This window comes from Nanorana parkeri, unplaced genomic scaffold (genome assembly GCF_000935625.1).
Source record: "Nanorana parkeri isolate BGI_ZX_2015 unplaced genomic scaffold, ASM93562v1 scaffold519, whole genome shotgun sequence".
In the NCBI taxonomy this organism is placed as follows: Eukaryota; Metazoa; Chordata; class Amphibia; order Anura; family Dicroglossidae; genus Nanorana; species Nanorana parkeri.
Window position 1 is genome coordinate 979461 of NW_017306787.1, and position 6750 is coordinate 986210.

Consider the following 6750-nt stretch of genomic DNA (forward strand, 5'->3'; position numbering starts at 1 on the left):
TATATATATATTATTGTTACAAGACAAAGCTTTTTTTTTCATTTTTGCAGATATTTTATATAGTGCAGACAGTTTGCACAGCACTTTACATTCACATTAGACCCTGCCCTCAAAGAGCTTACAATCTAAGGTCCCTATCTCACATACACACATATGAGGGCCAATTTAGAGAGGAGCCAAGTAACCTTCCAGCATGTCTTTGGAGTGTCGTAGGAAAGCAGAGCTCTTGGAGGAAACCCACACAAGCACAGGGGGATCATGCACACTCCATGCAGGCAGTGTCCTGGCCACTGGCCAGGATACAAACAGGGAACCAAGTACTGCAAGGTAGAAGTGTTAACCACTAAGCCACGGTGCTACCCATAAGAAACAATACATTTATTCCTTTGTTATCTTAAAGGAGAACTATGAGGTGAGTGATTTTCACTCATCCTCATAGTTCTAGCCGACCTGTGACAATGAAACTGTCACAGGTCGGCTCAGTAGATCGGGAAGTGAGCGAACACATACCGGCGTTCGCTTACTTCTCGATCCTGTCACGGGTCTCTGCCATGACAGGGGAGGGACTGGATTCCCCCCTCCGATCCTTCAGCACTGACTGGCGGAACGGATGGGGGAGGGGGCGGGTACTGCTGGCTCTGCCTCTAGATAGGCAGAGCCAGCTGTCACTCACGCAGCTGGGCGGATCCAGACATAATTGTCAGGATCCGTTTCAGCTGCGGCGTCTCAGTATACCGCGAGCTGTAGTTCACGGTATACTGAGCTTAGGGTGACGGGAGGACACTAGTTTGTGTCCTCCTGTTACCCTTAGGAGAACTATGGGGAAAAGCCCTAACCCCATAGTCCTCCTTTAAGTAATGACAAAGGTATCACCAAAACAATAGGCCCATAGTGGAAATCTAAAAATTGCTCTGGTCCATAGGTGGTGTGAGTGAGAAGCAACACAGGGAACCAAGCATTTGCTGCAATGCAAAGCAATGCTGCAGGGCTGCAGGGCAGCAGGGCTGTGCACTAAGGCCACCCCTCTCCTTAGTGAGCACCAATACCTCCCTCTCCCATCACAGACTACCAATGTCCACCCTCCGCCCCACACTGTGCACTAATCCCCACTGGGTAATTTTTTCCTCCCACTGACCAACTGTGTAAAAAATAAATGTATTGATTTATTATTGATTACAGAGATACATTCATTTGTATATTCATCTCTGCCTAGAGTTCAGCTTTATAGTAGAACTGTGGCCTCCAATTAAGAATTGACTGTAATTCTGAAACCCTCACACTTTTGGCTGCAGTGTCTGGGAGGGGAGCCCGTAAAAGGTACTCTAGTACCTTTGGTCAACTGAGTAGTGATAAGCATATTGGAAAAACAGGATTAGTGTAAATTGAATGTTATTGTTTTATAATAGTTAATAGCGTGATGAAAATAAGTGGATTGTATCCTTTATAAGCTCTCATAACACTTGTACATCAGTTTGGAAAATCACATTTTACCTACAAATTTTTAGGTTATTTCAATTTGCTAGAACAACAATTTATTCATAGTGTCTGTAGATGTTAACGTCTCTAATTGAACATGGATGACTTCCCCTATCAGGCTGCAAGAAGCACACAAAATTACCTGTCCATTTGTGCAGAAAGTTCTATTTGTAATACGGCACCTAACGCCAACATGGCAATTAGTTACAGACCCCCTGGGGCACAGAGGTTCTATACTTGGTATCTGTGTACTCTCAGAACCTTTTATCGCCTTGCAGCAGAGGCAACAGTTTTTTTAAGCCAAGCTTTGGTTGAATAATTGCAGCTGCATATTTTTCTGTTATTGCTATGGAAAAAATAAGTTCCTGCAGCATAAATTTTAATGTATCAGAATATAACATTCTGCTTACATTTCAATAGTATTCAGAAAAATATCCTTCCCCTTGCTGTAACCAACCTGACATTTTATTGACCTTTTTCCTATGATCCATCAGCAGAATACAGATGTGCCGTAATGGCATTTTGCGAGATGTATTGAGAGATAAGAAGAAAAAAAAGTAGACAGTGGTTCTGAACAGCAAAAATATATTTAGCACTGATCTGTATATCAACAGGTATTTTGAATCGTGTTAAACTGGAACTCAAAAAAAAAGGAGTAATTTTACCTTACAGTGAGTGTATGTAAAAACAACAAACAATCAGATGTCAGCTTACCCCTCCTTATCTCCTCCTGTTGTGACTTTGGCTTTTTTTGGCGATCCTGCCAGTATCAGCCAGCTATGTAACTTCTGCACCGCCTTACTTTGAGCTCATGCAGGTTTATAGTATATAAATATTATATAAATGTACCTCACCTCAAAGAAATCCCCTTATAAGCTGCCAACACAAAAAAAAAATAGAAAAATTGGTGTGACGCTATCCGTTCCCAAACACTACATAAAACATCAGGATCAGTTATACTACAAATTAAAACACGCCTCCCAAGGCCACTATTCTTGTAAGTACTCAATGTGAAAGCCATGGGAGGGTCCCGTATGCTGCCATGTATTGGCGTCAGAAGAGGGAAATTACAGATATATAAGTTCAGGCAGTCCCCGGGTTACGAACAAGATAGGGACTGTAGGTTTGTTCTTAAGTTGAATTTGTATGTAAGTTGGAACTGGTAATTTTTTTAGCTTTAACTCCAGTCAAAAAAAATTGTTTTTGTTTGTTTTGGATAGCATAGAGAAAGGTTAACCCCCTGTAAAGTTTGTGTTGCTGTGTGTGCCCCTGTTCAGAAGATTTCACCTCACATTCTGTCCCTGTGACAATTGGATTTTGAAAATGTTGGGTTGTCGTGGAAACAAGGATTGGTGATAAAGCTTCAGTGGAGACACCTTTTTCCCATAATCACTCTTACAGAAGTGAATTTCCCTTGCTAGGGGTAGATTTCCTCTCACTTCCTGTTGTCTCAAGGACAGGAAGTGAGATTAAAGCTTTCTAATGAGGATACAGACAGCAATAAAAACCTCAGTGACCCAGGAGAAGAGGTGGGGACCCCTCGTCTGCACGTCTAACAAGAGCCAACTTCATGTAATGTACGTACAGTACTACGAACCAGACCCAAAAAGGTGGGCACTCCTAGTCAGCATTACAACTACCCCTGCTATACAGTAATAGCATTCGTTTGTAAGTAGGAGTCGTAACTAAGTTGGATGTATGTAACTCGGGGACTACCTGTATACAATTTTTTGTTTTCCTGACACCCACATAGCAGCATATGAATGGGATATAGCGATCACAACTAGGGAGGGCAATGCTGAGATATGTATTTATTTCTACCACTTTTAACACATTTAGAACCAAAGTTCACCATGGACAAGACTCCCGGATAGACCCTGTAATGGGCAGGAGCATGGACCAGGTTACTGCCTTCCAGAATAACTCTGGAGGTACACCACTAAATTCTACATAGTTCAGAAGATTTCACCTCACATTCTGTCCCTGTGACAATTGGATTTTGAAAATGTTGGGTTGTCGTGGAAACAAGGATTGGTGATAAAGCTTCAGTGGAGACACCTTTTTCCCATAATCACTCTTACAGAAGTGAATTTCCCTTGCTAGGGGTAGATTTCCTCTCACTTCCTGTTGTCTCAAGGACAGGAAGTGAGATTAAAGCTTTCTAATGAGGATACAGACAGCAATAAAAACCTCAGTGACCCAGGAGAAGAGGTGGGGACCCCTCGTCTGCACGTCTAACAAGAGCCAACTTCATGTAATGTACGTACAGTACTACGAACCAGACCCAAAAAGGTGGGCACTCCTAGTCAGCATTACAACTACCCCTGCTATACAGTAATAGCATTCGTTTGTAAGTAGGAGTCGTAACTAAGTTGGATGTATGTAACTCGGGGACTACCTGTATACAATTTTTTGTTTTCCTGACACCCACATAGCAGCATATGAATGGGATATAGCGATCACAACTAGGGAGGGCAATGCTGAGATATGTATTTATTTCTACCACTTTTAACACATTTAGAACCAAAGTTCACCATGGACAAGACTCCCGGATAGACCCTGTAATGGGCAGGAGCATGGACCAGGTTACTGCCTTCCAGAATAACTCTGGAGGTACACCACTAAATTCTACATCTTTCGGAAGAGTGAATCCATAGATGAATCAGCTTGACCAAGCATAATGCATGTGGCCTAGTACACGCAGAGAGCCACTTTTTAAAACCACCAGAAAGATAAACAGATCGACCTGAAAGAAAAGGTAACCTCAATGTTCTTCCTCAGCATAGCAGCCACATTTCAGGCATGAGCTAAAACAGAAAACATAATTCTGGAATACTGGCAGTAATGATGCCCTATTTAAATGGAAGGATCTTCTAACCTTTGGAAGATGCTGGGAGAGAGATTTAGGACTACCCAGTCTGTGAAATGGTAGCCATAAGGTGGTTTGCAGCCTAATCTTGACTATCCAAGACCCTCTTCCCCGAAGAGATTGCTGTAAGCAAAACTAATTTACATGTTACTGTTCATGCTGAGTAAGTGTGAGCTAGACAAGGTTGAGGAAGGAAAAACATATACAGCACTATTTGTAAATTCTAAGGGAAAAGAAGTGACTTTTCTGAAGAGTGAATTCTTGTGCAAGCCCTTAAGAGCTTATCAATTAATGAGCTGCCCATTGGGTCTCAGCGGATGAATATAGAGGGTACTGACACCCAAGTACATATCGCTTGCCTGAAGAAAGTCCAATAATCTGTCATTGCAAAGTCAAAAGAGACAAAACCTTTTCAGCTTGCGAAGTCTATTAACCTATTATTCCACATTGTAGAATATGTGACATTTAGTAGGTGCTCTAGCATTCAACAAAGACTCAATGACTGAAGGTGAGCTATCCAGGCAAGGCAGACTTTACTTCCAACCTCCAGGCCGCTTACGGTAGTTTTGGATGTGTTTGGATGTAGCACCTGCTGTAGAAGATCTGAATATTAAGGATGGCAAGAAGATTCCAGGGTCAGTCTACAAGAGAGGGAAACCTGGACAGATGGGTCACAAGCACATGATTGCCATCACCCTAATTGGATAATTGTGGGTCCTATTTAGGAACCTGAAACCATTTGGACTGAAGGAAAACATTTAAGCATTAAAATATCCACTACTCTTGCCCTTAGAAAGTTCTCTTGACAAGGAGTGTCTGCACTCTGTGCTCTTAGGGATTACGCGGATTATCCGGAAGAGATCTTGAAAACCCACTTGCTGCTGATCCACAGGAAACTGCAGAATAAGAAAACATTCATTGTTGTCCAGGGCTTTGTGGCTTATAGTGTCAGCCAGGAAATTCTGGGAAGTTCAGCGCTGAATCCACGATTGGAGGTACCTCCATCAGCGGTTCCTACATCTATGAGCAGACACTAAGGGAGTTATTGAGCCAAAGGATACAGTCGTAGCTTCGACTGATCCTTCGGCTCTCTTCGGGCCAGTGGCAGCGAAGGGCTGCTGTACGGGCTATTCACAATAGCCTGTACAGCAGCCAAAGGCATATGCTTTGGCTCAACTGAGCCAAAGTGAAAGCCGACACGGGGCGAAAGCCTGCCGAAGGCCGGCCTTTCATCGCGCAAATGACAGCTGGGCAGAGCCAGCCGTGATCTCACGGCTGGCTCCGCCCAGTTGTACTGGCAGATCAGCTTCCCCAAATGACCTGGGTACGCTGATCTGTCATTAAACAATGACAACTGTCCGTCGCCGGACATGATGTCAAGGCCAGGTCTGCCCAGTTGTTGTTCATTGGCCAGGACCTGCTAGAAGACTCTAGCAGGTGCTGGCCAATAGGAAACAGTTGCACGGAGCTAGCTGTCACTGCTAGCTCGGCACAATTGTTTTTCTTTTTTTCTATTATTATTATTTTTTTCTTTTTTAACTAATTTTACTATTTATTAAAATTTTTCAAATATTTTTTCAACCTTTTTTTTTTTCCTACTATTTTCACTGATTTTCTATTCTGCTCAGTACCACAGAGGTATTGAGCAGAATAGCCGAGCGGCATTCAGGTTTTCACTCACATATTTTCAATAACATTATCAATATATTAACATAACTACATGATGTTTATCCTTTTGTAAATAAAAAAAATAAAAACAATCTTTTATAATGTACAGTCTACAACAAAAAAAGTTGTGCAAAACAAAGTCTATCCTGTGCAAAAAAGATAAAGCGACGTGTTAAAGATTTAAAGATAGAGTGATGTGTTGAAGAAGAACTCCGGGCATACATTTTATTAACCCTTGCAGTGGGACTACCCCTGCACAGGCTACGCTATATACAACCTATTACACTATTCCTTAGAGACTTCCTTCTGGCTGACTTCTGTTAAACATGCCCTCATCATCTTCAAGGCTGTGTGAATTCCTGTGCGTTCTTCTTCTCACAAACACTGATCACATACTGAAGGCAAGACTTGGCTCATCGTGCCAAAATCTGTAATAATGACCTTCTGCATCTCTGTAAATAAAATGGAGATCTAAAGTACAGATGATCCCTTCTGAATCAGGGCCACCACAAGGCCAAACTTTTAGGGGTTAAACAATGTTTTGTTTGCAGATGCAAAACCCAGTAGTCTTTGTTTTTTAATATACCGTATATACTCGAGTATAAGCCGTCCCGAATATAAGCCGAGGTACCTAATTTTACCACAAAAAACTGGGAAAAAGTATTGACTCGAATATAAGCCGAGGGTGGGAAATGAGGCAGCTACTGGTAAATGTACAAAATGAAGATAGATACCAA